General features: G+C 46.7%; 1 long non-coding RNA gene across 1 annotated transcript in view; it reads right to left on the bottom strand.

Annotated features, from left to right (window-relative positions):
• Window positions 1-14,696, bottom strand: part of LOC132071861 (uncharacterized) — a 32,012-nt gene extending 17,316 nt beyond the window's left edge. Inside the window, exons 1-2 of the long non-coding RNA XR_009418224.1 lie at window positions 14,647-14,696; window positions 14,337-14,368 (exon numbers count right to left, since the gene is read on the bottom strand). This is a non-coding gene — a long non-coding RNA (uncharacterized LOC132071861). The remainder of the gene's footprint in view (window positions 1-14,336; window positions 14,369-14,646) is intronic.
• Between the last annotated feature and the right edge of the window lie 1,850 nt (window positions 14,697-16,546).

The raw sequence follows: 16,546 nt of genomic DNA, 5'->3' as shown, positions 1-16,546 counted from the left end.
ATTGATTAAGGCAAAATTAAAACTGCATTTGTAAAGCCCAAATAATAAATGCTGCTTTGCATTTGTAGCACAAACCTCCAGCTCTAAGATCTTTCATGAATGTCTTAGTCACTTGCAAAATGGCTTTTGAGGAAGGTTCTAGATGCTATGTGAAGCCCCAGATCGTCACGAATTAGGGCTGCCTACATGGTAAAATTATGCTCATCAACTGAGTCAGCACTGGAACAAGTTTAGCAATAACAACACTTGATAGACAATAATAAGGCAAATTTAAGGTACTGCAAAAAGTTTATTGCAGTGTAGATGTTCTGTGCAATGGCTGTCACCAGAAAAATTACTACAGTGTGTAGCTAATAGCTAATTTTCAAAAATGTTTTGCAGCAACTTTGAGCATTCAAATGAAAAGTGGGTGTTGTGAAAGTGAAAGCATTTTAAGTCAAATTTTGCTCCTAGATGTGCTATTATTGCAGCTACTAATGAGATTTTATCTTATAGCCAAGAATGAGAGCAGTAACATGCAATTATTTGTTTGGTAGGATTTTTTTTTTAACTGAAATAATGTTGATTCAGAGCTTGGTGAAGGAGTCTAGTCATATAAAGGGTTTTAGAATTTTTAACTTTTTTTTACACCGTATGTTTGCAGCAGCCAGGTTTCCATACAATAAAAGGGAGGTGAAATTGAGCAGTACCTCTTTCCCTGAGTGACCCACTGCATCACTCCCTCCCCCAGCTGCCATTCAGCTCCTTTCTCCAGAGCTGCTCCATGCTTTGGTAGTGTTTTGATCCAAGTTTAGCCATATCCTGTGTGGCCACTGACAATCAGTTCCCCAGACTTCTCCTGGCACAGCTAAATATGTTTGCGCTATAGGAAAAAACAGCACCATATGGCAGTTGTTTGATCTCTAAGCAGAAGCTGTTTTTCTGCAAACTGATGAGCTCCACCTGTCTAGAAAGTTTCATTTTCCTCCCAGACACTGCAAAAATCTTACTTGCACACCTCACATGTCCTCAGCATCCAGGATAAGGAAACTTTGGGGATCTCTCCTAGACTGTCTGGATCAGGACTAATTCCTGACAATCTGCAGGGTCACTGTTGTCTTCAGAGATGACCAGGGACTAGCTTTTCCCCACCAGGGACACTGCCAGTGTTTGATACTCTGACATGGGATTTTCCTGCCCATTTCCTGGGGTGTAGAGCCCAGCTGCAGCCCCTACATTTGCACATGACCTCAGGTACATGTACCCAGTTACATAAGGCTGACACACCACATTGTCAGCCTGCCTCAGAGAGCCTCTGACATTATCTTGGATTAATTCTGCAGGCCAGTAATTCTTGTTCAGTGTATCTGTGACATTTATATCTACTCTCAAATCACTTCAGGACATAAAAAGGGTTCAGCCTTTCATGAGACACAAAGTGCTCACTCTGACCTGCAACTGGTGCCAATTAGAGAGTAACCAATACCTACTTTTGGCACATTGCATTGTGCCATGATGTGGCCTGGATGCATCCATAGGAGGAAAAAAAAACCAAACCAAAAAGCCCCCAAAACCCTAGGAAAGAGGCACAAAGAAGGGGAGAATAAGCATGATCTCCCTGTGCAAGATGCTGGCTCTGCTTTCTTTCTTCTTGCTGTGAAACTATTTGCTAAAGGAAATAATTTCACTCCACTTCCTTCATGAAATTACTCTTTAAGTGCTGATTCTCCATCTGGTGCACAGCTCCAGATTTCCAAAGATATTTAGGGATCTAGCTCCCAGTTTCAAAGAGATGTCTGCCATGTTTTAAAAGTCAAATTTCTGTCTTTACATGCAACAATACACAAATGTAACCCTTAATTTTAGGCTGGGGGAAACAAATTGTAAGAGAAGAGAGAATTAAGAAAACCACACTTGACCTTGAGGCAAGATCCGACCTTTGATGTGAAAAAGAAGGTTATGGACCACATCTGTGTCTCACACACAACAAAATCCAGGAGATGACTGGTTTGTAATAGTCTCTCCAGCATGAAAATAAAAGTTAAACTTTCTTCACCTCACTCACACTTCAGCAAAGGACTTACTTGCCACTCCCTTGCCACTAACATGTGGCTCCCAGGGAGCTTGGCAGGGAGCCCTGCATGAGGTCCTACTCCCAACACCATGTGAACAATGCCTGTTCCATGGAGGGCAGATGGGGAAGAGCCTTTGCTAATAATTTTCCTGGATTGTTAATTCTTAAATTGGCTTTTTTTATCCATACACTCACACCATACTGAAATACACATTTGCTTTTTTAAAGAATCCTTCTGATTTTCTCATTCAAATGAAGTTATTTTAAAGAGACTCTAAAAAGGAAATTTCTTGAGTCATCCATCCCTAAAATGTTTTCACTATCATGAGTCTATCCACCAAGGACTCCAAGGGACACAAAGCCCAGAATGTACAGCTGTCCCAGAACCCTTTGGAATTATAAGCAATAATTGAGGACCAACCTGAATGTTTTCAGTCTAGGAAAGAATGCTGTATAACTTATTTGGAATGTGAGCCAGTCTCCCAATAGATGAAGGTTTCAAACACCTTTCTTGGTTTTCAGATCTGACTAAGCCAGGCTATCACGGCAAAGATAAAGTGTTTAACACAAGACATGTAACAAATCTATTTAAGTCAGACATATATTCTACTCTTCTGTCAGCATGGGATCTTCCAGAAAATTGTAGTCTTGCTGGAAAACCTTGCTTGGTGTTTCATTTCTCATTGCTGTGCCATCAAATAGCCAGGCAGATGAAATGTGAGGGCTACAAATTCTCCACTGAAGTCAGTGGCATTGCACCAACTCAAAGCAAAGGTAAGTCAAGCCCATCTTTCACACCGTTTAAAAATTAAGGCTCAGCACACTGCCAAGTCTCCTCCTTAGCCACACTGATGTCTGAGAAGTTTGCTTCAAGAAACAATTAACTGTCCCATTCATCCTGTGGGCTGCTCATTCAGGAACCAAATGACTGCCCTCCTCTGCATCAGCCAAGATTCCTGCTCTCACATCTCAGGATAGCACTCTGTAGCAGCCTGAAGAACCACTTAAAATGATGTATTCATTATTCATTTCCAGAGTTCATTAAATAATTTTTCATATTTGTTTTCTTTGTATTTTTGCCACAACAAAGTGCAAATAAGCTAACTGCTGGGTCTCAGAGGAGAAGATCAAGGATGCTGATTACCTCAACATACAGCCTGTGTTCTGCTGGAGTTTACAGAAGAGCTTTGCTGCTCCTGGAGGCCCCAAAGCACACCCCAGGTGAGCACTGCCTGCAGTCCTCATCACCAGCTTGGGAAGGGCTCTGACAGCCCTCACCAGGGCTCAGCAGGAGTGGAGCATGACCCTAAAGCAGCACTTTCCCTTGGAAACAGGCATTCAGGGAGGAAAACAAGCAGCAGGCAAAGGCTGTCCTTAGGGAGGGCAGGAACCAATACTCCAGCCAGGGGAAGCCATCCCCTGAGAGCAAAGAGTACAACTTCCATCCCAAGCACCAGGCAGATGTCTTCTGAAAACAGTGCAAAACTGACTGATGCAGGAATCTGGTGAGGAAAAAACACAGCTATTGGAAATAGGCTGAGTTTTAGGTTAAAAGATTATCCCTATCTTGCCTGATTTTCAGTCAGAAAGGGATCCCTGCTCTTCTCCTCGTGCCCCTTTCTCTCACAAGAGGGATGAATTTTGCAAACCAGGAAGGGCCAGGAGAAATGCATCCCCCTGCTGGCGTTTGCTGCAGGATGGGGCAGTTTTAGTCCAGCTGGAGCCTGCTGGCCCCTGTGTGAGCTGCTTTTATCCTGCTGTCCTCAGAAGCCTTTCCACAGTCACTGCCTCTGCTCCCTGGGGCTCTGGGGGAGGAACAGCAGCCTCAGTGGCCTGAGGGACTGCCACAGTTGTTTTGCAGAAGCTCAGACTGTTATTCAACTGCTGCATCCTCAGATGATAGACTGAGGTTATGGGCAAGCAGTAGAGACCCACAGCTGCCAGAAGGGCAGTGCTGCAGGAAAAGCAGCCTTGACTCTGACAGGGTGGAAGGGGAAGGAGAGGCCTGAGGCTGCAGTGGCCTGGCCTAAAAACACCCTCACATGTCAGCGCCCTGGTGGCCCTCAGTGTCCCACAGGATCAGCTCCTTCCTGAGAGAGGGCTGCACGTGGAGAGGATCAGGAAATCCCTAAGGACAGGGAGCATCTCTCATTGCATGGGGTCTAAGGTGAGCTCTTCCTCCCCTCAGCTGCACACACCTGCCCCTCAGCACCAGGAGAACAGAATGAACCAAGCCCACTGCTGAACAGAGCTCTGGATCAAAGGAGAGTTCAGAGGAGCACTGGAAGCTGCACCAGGCAGGGATGTGCTGATCCTGCTGCTGTGGGGGTTTCCCACCCATGGCAGCACCAGCTCTGCTGATAGTTATCTTGTTTCCCCATGGGGCTCTAGTTAGCAGAGCTTTAAATATTTTTTTCCTTCTTAATGTGGTTGCTCAGAATGAGGCAGGTGAAAGGAGGCACAGAGGTGCTGGATGTGTCTGTTCAGATGAGTTTTGTTAGCAGGGTACATTGCTCCTCTCATCAGCTGCCTCCCACCTCATTTCTTTCCCCCACACAACGTCCCTGCTTTTTAGGCACTAATGAAGGCAGCAGAATGGTTGGGGCTCTGGGGATCCCTTATCAGGGATTCTGTACCTATTTTAAAGTCCTGCTCCGTTCACATATGAAAGGATTTCTCTCCCAGGGATACTCCTCAGGAGCTAATCCACTTGAGAGAAGGGACACAATGCAGGTGAAAAGCAAAGTGCTGTCTTTTTGCTGAATTACTACAAAGAGATAATATTTACCTGCAAACTTTCTCACCACCCTACAGGACAGCTGCTCCAACACATGGGCAGAGATAAGTAAGGGTGCAAGACTCTTTAATAAGGGCAGCTGTAGGCAGGTGTTCTCACCTGCCACACTCCCCCTTTACCTGTGCCCAGGTGAGCAGTAGGGCACTGCTGAGCTTCACCCAAACCATCACTTGGAGCAGCATGAGGCTGCTTTTGCTAAAGCACCCTGTAGACACTTGAGGAATTTACTATGAGAGCAGCCTTTGGCACTCTGCTCCCTGCAGCAGAGTCAGCTCCTCAGGATGTGGGTAACTTCAGGAGACAGCAGTCACATACACAGACCACCAATCTGAGACCCTCTACCAACCCAGAGGCAGGAATGTCCCAGAGATTTAAGGCTCCAGGCTGGTTGGAAAGCTCAGCCTCACTGGCCCACCACGCCTGGGATTTGGTTGCCTCCGGCCCAGCTGAAGCTGCAGATTTACCACTCTTGTCCTCTGAAGGAGACAGGTGTCAAACATCGACACTGTCACTCTGCTGGCTCTCCAGACTGATTTGGTCTGGCCTAGAGGCTAAGATGTGCTTCAGCAAGAGGGCTGCAATGACAAAGAGCACCCTGAGGAAGGTGCTCATTCTTTTCCTAGGCAGTCTGTCTGTATCCCACCCCTCACCAGTACTCTGTGCCTTAAACACCAGCTGAAGGATTAAAGAGCTTCTCTTGCCCTGAGAGGGAGCAAAGCAATGGGTTTGCTCAGACCATGCTGCTTCCAGGGGCTCTGCAACTGGAGCAATCCATGTGGGCTGCTCTGCTGGACCCCAGGGAACACAGACACCTCCTGCTGGGTAGACCAAGAGCACCTCAGAGACAAACATGAGCCAACAGGAAACTGCCAAGAACAGAGGGCACAGAAATAGGTGCTGTTGTGATGGATTTTCCCCAGAGAGTGCACTCAAGAGTGATTCTGTGCCAATACCAGTTAGTAACTGCCAATAATATCAGTCCCCTTCACACTGGGTTGGAAACTTCAATTAAGAATTCGTTCAGGGTCAGATGTCTAATTAGTTTCTCCCATGTTGTGTACCCTGGGAACCATGGAGGTCCCTAGAACAGCAATGCTGGAGGAAGAGTCACTTGGGTTGTTTCCTGTGTGGCAGGAGGTGCAAGGGAAGGGAAGGATGAAAAATACAGACTCCACCATCAGGAGAAGAGATCTTAAGGGTTTTACACCCCATATTGACTGGATTGGCTTTGGAAACTTGACTCAATAAAAATAGGCTTTCTGAAGCAACCAGCTGCTGCCTGCCTTCTCCCCCACACCTATACAAAAGCAATACAGAGTGGGCTAAGTTACTGCAGCATCTTCCCTTGCTTTGTTTTATTTTTAACTCTGTGTCTTCCTCCAGCTCTCAGAAGAGCTCCTGCACAGCCCTGTCATTTCAGGCTCATTTCCCCAGCGGATTCCAGATTCTTGCAATATTTCAAGTGTCCCTAGATGAAATGCCAGGACAGATTATTTTTTTCTTGATCTCAGTACCCCTTTCACTATTTATTTTCACTAGGCTTCTGAAAAGAACTTTTTTTTCCTGAAAAGCATGGGGACAGCAGGGCCTTGCTGCACACACAGTCCTATTTCTTCTGCCCTAAGCTTTGCTGCTGGTGAGGCCATGCTGCTACAGCACCAGTTACGCTGAACTCAGTCCCTTCCCTTAACACAAGTCAACAAATCAGTCTTGGCTCACATGCTCCAAGAATGGCAAACGTAACACACTTGGACTTCTTCCATCAAATAAATCATGCCTTGGGAGTGAAGATAATGGGGCAAGTTACAATTTTTAGCTCACTTCCACCTGGGATTTTTATCCCATTACCTGGTGTTTATATCATTTCTCATTAGAGCACCCCTGTGTCTCATGTCTCAGTCAGCCCCCTGAGGCAGGCTTCAAGGTATATTCAATATAATATTCCCAGCTGCCTCATGGAAGAGCAAAACACACCACCTGAAAGCAGCAAAGCTGCCACCAATCAACCTGTGCTCCCATAACCACCACTGCTGCATCTCACACGTTTCCCTGGAGCTCTGCAGGACATGTGCCACGGGCCCTGGCAAGCACCAGGCTTCAAAGCCTGCATGGAAATGACACACAAAGACAACAGCAGTACCCACAAGTAGCAGAGTATGCAATGTTTTGCCTTTTAACCACACTGTGTCTCACAGGAGAGGAACTGCCATAACAACTCAGCACAAACTCATCCTTTGAACCTCTCCAGCCCCCTGCTGAGGCAAGATGAGACCATTGCTGTCCAAATTCTCCTTTTCAAGGAGGAAATGACAACCTCTGCCCAAGCAGGACAGTTCCTGGCCCTGTGCTGTCTGATAAGGCGGCTCAGAGAATTCCTCTCCTTACTGATTTTTCTGTCTCAAAGGTTCATTAGACTGGTGGAAGGTGAGGCCTTAATCTCAGGTTGCCAGAAAAAAAAGTAGCGAGTCCAGATGGAAAACAAGTCCCCTCATGAGTTACTGCCTTCCTCTAGAGAACAAGGCACTGATTTCTACTTGTTTTTAATGTGCCACTGTATAATCAAGCCAAGCCATTTGTTCTGACCCATCTCTGGCTCCACCTTTGAGGAGTAACACCCAAGTACACCCCTTCCCCCAAACTCCTCCCCTCCATGAATGCATCTTTGCTGGTTATTCTTTAGATATGAGGATCCCACAATATCAAGATGCCTTTTTATTTTTTTCCCTGACTTCTAATGAAAGCTATGCAGACAAAACTGAGCATGTTCCTGCTTTGCCTGCTCTCTCCCAGACCCCAAGATTTCCTGTAGAAAAACAACCTGATGTGAACATCCAGTTTCTTACTCAGAAAGACAGGAGGATACTGCCACATCTCCACCCAAAATTTTCACATTTCACTTTCTATGATACACTTCTGTTCTCCACCTTTTTTACATTTCTTAGTATCTTGGGGTATGTCAAGAGCTCTCATCTTTTGCTGCACAAAATAGAAATTGAACTAAGATCCCAGCTCAAACTTTTTAAAAATTAAAGACAAAATAATTGCTGTGTCCAGTGAATCATAACCAGGAGTCCTGAGAGAACAAAATTGGAAACTTTGCAGTACACAGGTGGATTCCCCAAACCAGAGCTCTGAATTTCAACTGCACACAATGATCAGGTATTTAAGCTTCCAGCCAAGATGCAGAATGGTAGAAACGATGGCTTAAGATCTCAAGAGAGAAATCTAATCACCATTTCTCAGATGCCAAAAGGTAACCCACATGTGGAGAGATTTACCTGCAAAGCTAATTGCAGCAGAACTGGACCCTCATTACCTCCTTGCTCCCATTGCCCTGCAGTTTCCACAGAGAATGGAGGCAGTTTGGAGCCTGACCTGTTCACTGCCCCAGGAAGGGAGCCTTCAGGAACAGCTTGTACTTTGCTGCTCTCAGGAACCCCTGAGAATTCAGGGGTCCATTTACATTGTTTGACTACTCAGCACCTAAACAGGCTCATTGCCACACCTAACAACGACAAATATTCTAAGATTAGGGGAAAAAAAAGTTACATAAGTGAATGACAGTTTGTCCTGCCAAACCAGGTTCTTGCAGATTGCTCTGAGAACTGTGAGTGAAGTTCATGCCTTTGTTAGCATGGGTTTTTCCTACAAACAATCCTGCCTGGCTTGGGTGTTGTCCTCCCTTCCTTTCCCTCAGCTGCATTAAGCTGCTGATGCTCACTGGCCCAAGGGTCCTGCCCAGGTCCTGGCTGGTGTCTGCAAGGCACTGTCCTGCCATGGGTGCCCCTCACAGGACACCTACCCACACCACAGTGGTGGCAGCCCTGCCCCAGGTGCCAAGCAGCGTCTGCAATGAGGAGACACACACTGCTTTATCTCCCCATCATCTCCCCAGTTAGGCAGCCACAAGACTGTCTCAAGCAAAAAAGAAAAAAAAAATCAAGATCAAAATCAATAATTTCTTCCTCAGACAAAGTCTGAATTATGATCTGAAGCATATCAGTTTAAATTTAAATACCTCCCAGGTGTCTTGGATTAATCATAACCATTACCTTGCACAATCTTGGAGTTGTCAGCATGCAGGGAAAAATTACTGAAAGCAGAGACTAGAAATGGCTATTTTCTACTGCCTTTTGCCAGTCTTGCCTATTTTAGACCACAAACTCATTGAGGCATGAGTATCTTCATCATTATATACGTTATATAGCACTAGAGAAGATGGGATTAGCCTTGCTTTAGGCACTGCTGTCAGGTTAATTTATAATTGACAAGGTTATATTCAAGCTATGATGCACACACCGCTCTCAAAAGCCCTTCTTAGAAAAGGCTCTATACCAGGAAAAAAAAAGTATTTTGACAGAATGTTTTTTAAAAAGGTACTTATAAAACTCTGTAGCTGAACTGTAATGCTAAGATTCAGATTATGGCCTGCCAACTGCTCCTGCATTGAAAGAGAGGGAGAACTGTTCCACACCATGGTTTTTGTTACTGCTCAGATGCTGTCCCACAAGCACTCCAAAACTACAGTTTAGCTCTACAGAATGGGTTTAAAGGAAAAAAGCCCAAAAGCAAAGAGCAAGAGGCTTGAAGCACAAGTCCTTCCCTGCAGCCTGATTCCCAGCACAGGCAGGTGGAGCTGAGGGCTCCAGCCAGCACGCAGTACTGTGCTGCCTGGGGATGCAGCAGCCTGCACGGTGATTGCTCAGTGGCAGAGAGGGATGCTGGCACATTGCTTCTGAGAGAGCTTTAATACCACCAAAAGGACAGAATTCATTTACCCAGAAAAGACCTTTTGCAATAATATCAATAAAATCTCATTCGATCCCTACCCCCAAATGCTCACTGTGAATTTCAGACTGATTTATCCTCAGCTGGCTGAGACAGGCAATTAAAATAGAACATTAAAAGAGACTTAGATGCATTCGGCACCGTGTGTGGATATGTGGCAATAAATCTGTTCCCTGGCAGTGTGTGGGAGAATTCCTCCCTGCTGTGGATTCATACCCAGTATCAGGCAAGGCCTCACTTGCTTATTGCCAAATAAGCAGTGGGACTGGTGCATAGGATGGCAGCATCCCAAGCTCTACATGCAGGAGGAAAACAGAGCCAGGACTGACTCTTCTCACAGGTAAGCTACATTTCCACAAGGAAAGGTCATGCCAGCTATTAATTCATGCAGGCTGCTCCCCCCTTCAGCCTGTGCTGTGTTATCATCTGCGTTATGGGGGAAGGTAAAAGCAACAAATTGTGCAGAGCCTTGGCCCTCCCCCCAGCAAAACCAATCAATGTCACCAAGCAGATCGACTGAAAGAGAAAAGTTCCAGTACCTTTATCACACCCAGAAGTTTCTCCAGCTTTCAGTGTGCATAAGGCTGTGTTATGAATGATCATCTATGTAATACAGCAGTAACAGCTGGAAGTTCTGGATAGCCCCTGCAGCAACACAAGAGGGCACAGCAATGCTGCCCTATCCATGCAGGGCCACATTCTGGCTCCTGTCAGAGGCACGTGTGTGGGGAGCAGGGAAAAAAATGGAAAATTCCTGGGAGGAGCCTCCAAAGCTTAGGAGGCAGCATATGATCCAACTCCCCCGACACCAGTAGGGCAGCTCCTTCTCTGCCAAGCTCTGTGCTGCAACAATCTTTGGTCCATTTTCTACCAGCTGTGGCTGGAGGTGTAAGTGCTGGAAGCACAGCTTTCAAGTAGCTGAAAGCTAGAAAGCAAATATGTGCTCCAAAGGGATTATTTTTAATTTCCTTGAGTACCATGTATTTGGGGCTGGACTCCCAACAAATTCAAGTACTGAGGTTGTCAACAAGCTCAGTGCTGCTAAAATCACCCAGAGGAAGGACTCCTACCTTGACAGGACCTTGGCTCTAGCACAAAGCTATTTCTGCCTTAGCATGATCAATTGTGGGCTTTTTGTGCAGAGAGTCAGATCAGCCAAAGGGCTCCTTGTGCAGAGAGGCTCCAGTGCTGACACAGAGAGCATCACCCAGTGAGCCATCAGGCCACGTGCCAGGTGACTCACAGGAGCACAGGGACATTCAAACCCAATCACAGAGCCGCAGGGTGTTCTGGGCTAGGAGGGACCCCCAAAGACCAAAGCCCAGCTCCTGGCTCCCCACAGGACGTGCCCAGGGATGCCACCCTGGGCCTGGGGCTGTTGTCCAAATGCTCCTTGAACCCTGGCAGCCTTGGTGCAGTGCCCACTTCCCTGGGGAGTCAAATAGCAAACCATGAGCCCAGGCTGGGTGGAACACAAGCTACCACAGAGGGGAGATCGGCTCCATTTCCCTCACACTGCCTGCACAGAAAGACACCAGGAGCCCCCAGCTCCTCTGCTCAGCCAAGCCAAGAGCCCAGCTCCCAGCAGAGCCAGCCCCAGCATCCCTTGAGACCATCACAGCAAAAACAATGCCAGAGGCAAAGGATTATTTTCATCTCCCTGTTATCTGGATCATCCTGGTCATGAGGAACATGACATTGTTTCAGCTGCACTAAAATAACACGATAATAAACAATTACAATAGATTATTATTATTTCTCTAATCATCCTTTAACTCCATCCCTTCACCTTGCCAAGGTGCTGGCAGTTCATGGGTAAGACCAAGTCTCTGGACATCTTTCAAAGGCATTTCTGACAAGTCAGAGGCAGAAATGCCACAGGGCTGCTCCGAGAACCACAGGGAGAAAGGAAGCACTGCTGTGGGCACTGACAGATCTGCAGAGGCAGCTGAGCCTGCTGAGGGCTGTAATGGCCCTAACAGAGGTCCCAGGGGGGTTTCACCCTCACCTGGGGGTGCTCAGCTGTGCTCTGGGCTGCCTCCGAGGGACTCCTCTGAATAAAGGGTCTCTTTTTTTGGCAAGAGTAAGAGCTGCAGTCTGACTGGTGGGTGGGTTGCTCAGACACTCTTCAAATAATGAGGATTTCTGCTGCACAAGGGAGAATCTCTAGGGAACTATTTATAAGTGATCCAACAGGAATGCACATCATCCCTCAGCCCAAAGCTGCCTGCAGACCCGTGTTAAAACCCACAGGAAATTTTGGATGGGTTCTCCACATTCTCCAGTCCTTCCCTGCCACTTTCTTACACGGCAAGAGCACACCTGGATCAGGTAACATGAAAGCAGCTCCTCAGCATGGCAGCACAGCCAGGCCTGACCCACAGCAGCCCCTGGCACACCAGGAGCAGGCTTCACAGCCCTGCAGGTGCTCAGGGGCTGTCACACTCCAGTGTTGGCTACTTGCATCAAAAGTGGGCATTCAGCAGTAAAGTGACATTCATTATTCAGCTTCATATTATGCACATACCTCATGTGAGAACAAGGCTCACTAATTACTCAAAAGAAGGCCATAATTGCACATATTTTAGAAACAGGCAGGTCAAAGAACACACCTTAAAGCAGCTTAACACCAAGTGCAAGTATTAGGCTGAGGGAAGTAGACTTTTCTTCAGACCAGCACTGGTTTCTCAAAATACTTTGAACATTTGTAAGTTAAGGAAGAAAAAACAACACTCAGCATTCAGAAGCTGGAGAGTTCTTGACAGATTTGTTTCCCTCACTTGTAATTTTCAGCAAGTTTATCAACTTAAAAAAAATATAGATTACCTGCAGAACACTAGGAAGGGAAATTGAAATAACTCTCAGGAAGTTAGCAGGGCAGTTTTTATTCCCATTTCAGAGATACATGAAGACATTGACCCATAAATCATCACAGAGAGTATTCCTATTAGACCAGGGTGCATTAGACTCCTTTTTGCCTCAAACAAGGCTGAGGAACACTGCCAGGAGCAATTTTGAACCTACTGCAATGCATATGGAATCTGAGGAGCAGAAAGGGTTAACACCTTAAGCTACATGTTTGTCTGGTCTATCATAAAGCTCAGTCCTGTTGTATAGAAGAGACCTGGCCTCCTTTGAGTCACCTGAATTATTCCAGATGCACATCCTGTGACAAAGCTGGCACCACAGCCCAGAGGAGCACTTGCCTCTTCCCCTGCATTGTGTTCCCTGTGTGATGTAGTCCCTTTCTGGGCAGAGATTAAACAGACACCTCAGGCTTTCCCCAGAGCCCTTAGTGACAGAAATGAGTCTCCAAAAACATCAGCAAGCTCCTGCCTTTCCTTTACCTACAAACAGAAACCTCCTCTCTGGGCAGGTGCCCCCTTGGCTTTGCAGGCTCTCCTTGGAGAGGTAAATTGCGGAGGCAGCACCAAATCCCACTGGACAGATGTACAGCAAGCAATATGGGAAGGTGGCAATATTTACATCCTTAACAGGGAGGAAGAAGCAACAGGAAGAGAGGCAGAGACACATTCAACCCCAGTTTCAACAGGGAAAGAGCAGCATGTTCGTTGAAAAACCAAGGACTGTGCCAGACAGTGCTCATAGAGGGGCTGATGCTCTTGTAGCTCAGCCCAAAACACCAAGTTTCAAGGTGGAAGTGGCTTTTTCCAGAATAGTACAGCTGTTCAATAACCAGGCTAGGAGAAAAACCCAGATCCCTGCCCTTCTTCTAGAGCTTGGTCTCTTCCTCCACTCTGCACAGCAAATAACAGGAGAATTTGCCAAGGTGAGAGAATGGATTCTTGCTCAGCACGGTGAAAATTGGAGCAAAAGGTGTCACCCAAAATTCCAAAGTGAAACCCTACAACAGCAATCTTGTGAGGGACAGTAACACTCATGGGCTCTGTAAGGAGCAGCAAGCCTGCTAGTCTGACATGCTCCATGTTAATTAACTATGTTGTGTAAGAGCTGAGGGTGAGCAGTGCAGCCCTAGGACCTGTGAACACTGCAGCTCAAACCAAACCAAAGACAAAATGTTGCGTCTGTCCATAAAAGGCCTCAGCTGCTGAGCCTCCTAACTCTGGAGCCTGGGAGCAGACTGCAGCTCTCTCCTCAGAGAAGGATCCCACTCCACATGAAGTGCTTCACTGAAAGCAGCAGATAATGGCCCTGACAAAACCAGGCCCTGGGGGCAAAGGAATCCCTGGGACTGCACCTACATTAATAAAAACCTGTATGCTTGACTGGACTGCACCTCTTTTGTTTTGTCTGACTGAGGATGATCTGAGATCCTGTTATGTGGCAGGCAGCTCACAGATAAAGACTTGGTGAGTGAGGAAGCCTTTCTTTTTTTCTGAATCACTCCTATGGATGCCCAAGGTTATTGCAAAGTATTGCATCAACACTGAATCACTACCTCCTTGGCATATTTAAGTACAATTTTTCCCCTTCGTGATTTTTTTCATTCCATTGAAGTAAAGAAACATATAAAAGGGAGAGCAAAAAGCTCAATGTGCTTACTTTCAGCATCCCAAGCCACCTAGTCTCAACCTGAATTTTACCTACACAACCAGGCAGTAGCACTGGTTGTTACCTCAGGAGTTTGGAAGCAAAGGGAAAGGAGCAGGTGAAGCAAGCCCAGGAGAATCTAAAAGGAAAATATCTTTAAAGCTCCCCTGAATTAGTGACACTCACCTGTTTGTTCCATTTTGTGCCTCTGGGTTTCTCTGAAATAGAGAAGAGCAATTATGAAGTGACCCACTTTCCTTCTGTTTAGAGTGAGAAGGAAACAGGGGGAAGGGAAAGAAGGAGGAGAGGGAGAGTTGCAGAAGGATAATATCAAAGGGTAGAGAAGGAAAAAACCCCATATCCTTACAGCAGGTAGGAGGGTAAATTGTGATGACCCAGTTTAAAGGAAGAGCAGGAACTAGACCTACTAACAGTCACCTTCCCACGCACTCTAAGGAGAGGAAACAGCAAGGGAGGGGAAAAACTTGGTGCTTACATCTCCTGTTGGAGCTGCAGACTCATTCCAGCCCTAAAGTTAAAGTTTGTGCCAGGGAAGTCTCCTACCAAAAGAGCAGCAGCCTCTGCCCAGCCCTTTTACCTGTGCAAGGGACGGGTGGAGCCTCAGCCACTCCTGGTTGGGACTGAGCAAATCAGGGCCAGGTGCAAACAATTCAGGTAAAAGGAGCTCAGGTGGTTTGCATTATAGCTGAGGCTGCCTCAGGTGGGGCTGGGAGACACAGCAGGATGCCAGGGGAGTGGAGTGGGCAGCGTTTCTCCTTGTCCATGCCAGGGGAGTGGAGTGGGCAGCGTTCCTCCTTGTCCATGCCAGGGGAGTGGAGTGGGCAGCGTTCCTCTTTGTCCATGCCAGGGGAGTGGAGTGGGCAGCGTTCCTCCTTGTCCATGCCAGGGGAGTGGAGTGGGCAGCGTTCCTCCTTGTCCATGCCAGGGGAGTGGAGTGGGCAGTGTTTCTCCTTGTCCGTGCCAGAGAGTGGGCAGTGTTTCTCCTTGTGAAGGAGCCCAGAGGTGGCAGGACGTGTGCCACAGCCAGAGGAGTCACCCTGCTGGCACGGTCTGACAGGCAGCTCTAGCCCTCACTCTGCTGAGGGCCACCTCTTCAGGAGAGCCTCAGTGCTGTGGCTCTCACCACCAGCTGGTGGCCCTGAACCAACACCTCTGCAGCCCCTCTCATGCCTGTCTGTCCCATGGACAGAAATCAGTAGCTGGGGGGAAAAGGGGCCTTCTGGCTTGCTGTACATTTTTGTATTTTCCTTCAAGATTAGTGAGGTTTCTATTTCCCTTCTTAAATCCCATTTACCTCACTCAATGTAATCAGGCACAAGTGGAATGAAGTTAGTACTCGTGCACCACTTCACAGCATTCAAAAATGATTCAATAAATAGTGTAACAAGCACATGCTTTCTGCAGTTGGCAATTATAACCATAAAGGAAGGACCAGCCATACCCTCATCTCCGGGTGGATTATTAAAACTCACAATTCAGCTTGTTGAACTCATCACAGCTCCACTGGTTTCAAAGCCTGCAGACAAAGAGAATTGCACTTCTCAGTTCCAAAAGTTCCAGTTTAAATAGCCTGTGTTTCCTGTAAACAAGCAATAGCCCCCAAAAGCATAAGCCCGTTAAAAGTGTGGATTAAACCAGGACTTTAATTTGCACTCACCTAAAGATTAGTTGTCAGCGTATATGGCTAAAATCATATGAGGAAGTGCAAGTAAATGACATTGTGTGCTAATATACAGCATCTGCTGCTGTGTTTTTGTGCTCACAGAAAAGTTGGCCAAAGAAACAGGGGACTGCAGTACCACACAGCAGTTCATATCTCTCAGTTAAGCCTGTGCCCTGCTTTGTGGGACCTCTGTCCTTTCTTCATTTAGCTTTCAGGCAGGTTTTTGAAATGGTTCCCAAATTCAGGTCACATGCACAGAAGGAGAATTAAAATCCAATTATAGTTTATTTTACTAAATCAGGATTGTTTTAAATTAAAAATTGGAGTTTAATCCTTATCTGCCGTCTGTGTCATAGGAACACATAGAGAAAGCTGTTTCTATGTCTTCTTTCCTCTGTATAATATAGATTAAATGGCTGTGGTCCTCCTTCCTCTGTGTCCAATACCTTTGTGACTTTCTTGGGCAGAGCTTTCCTCTCATGAAAGCTGAGCTGGGCTTAAAATTCCCATTGGCAAGGTTTCTGGAGGCCTCACACCAGTCCTACCTCCAGAGCAGATGACAACCCTCAGAGCTGTGGCTATGTTTTGCCTAGAGGATAATAGATGGTGAAGTCTGGCATTGCAGGAATGACACAGTTATAGCACAGCTGAGAGAAGGGCCCAGCCAAGGCAGGGGGAGCTGGGGGGCAGCAGTGGAACCCAGACTCACCAA

Source organism: Ammospiza nelsoni, chromosome 3 (genome assembly GCF_027579445.1).
Source record: "Ammospiza nelsoni isolate bAmmNel1 chromosome 3, bAmmNel1.pri, whole genome shotgun sequence".
Taxonomy (NCBI): Eukaryota; Metazoa; Chordata; class Aves; order Passeriformes; family Passerellidae; genus Ammospiza; species Ammospiza nelsoni.
This window is presented reverse-complemented; position numbering and strand designations above follow the sequence as displayed.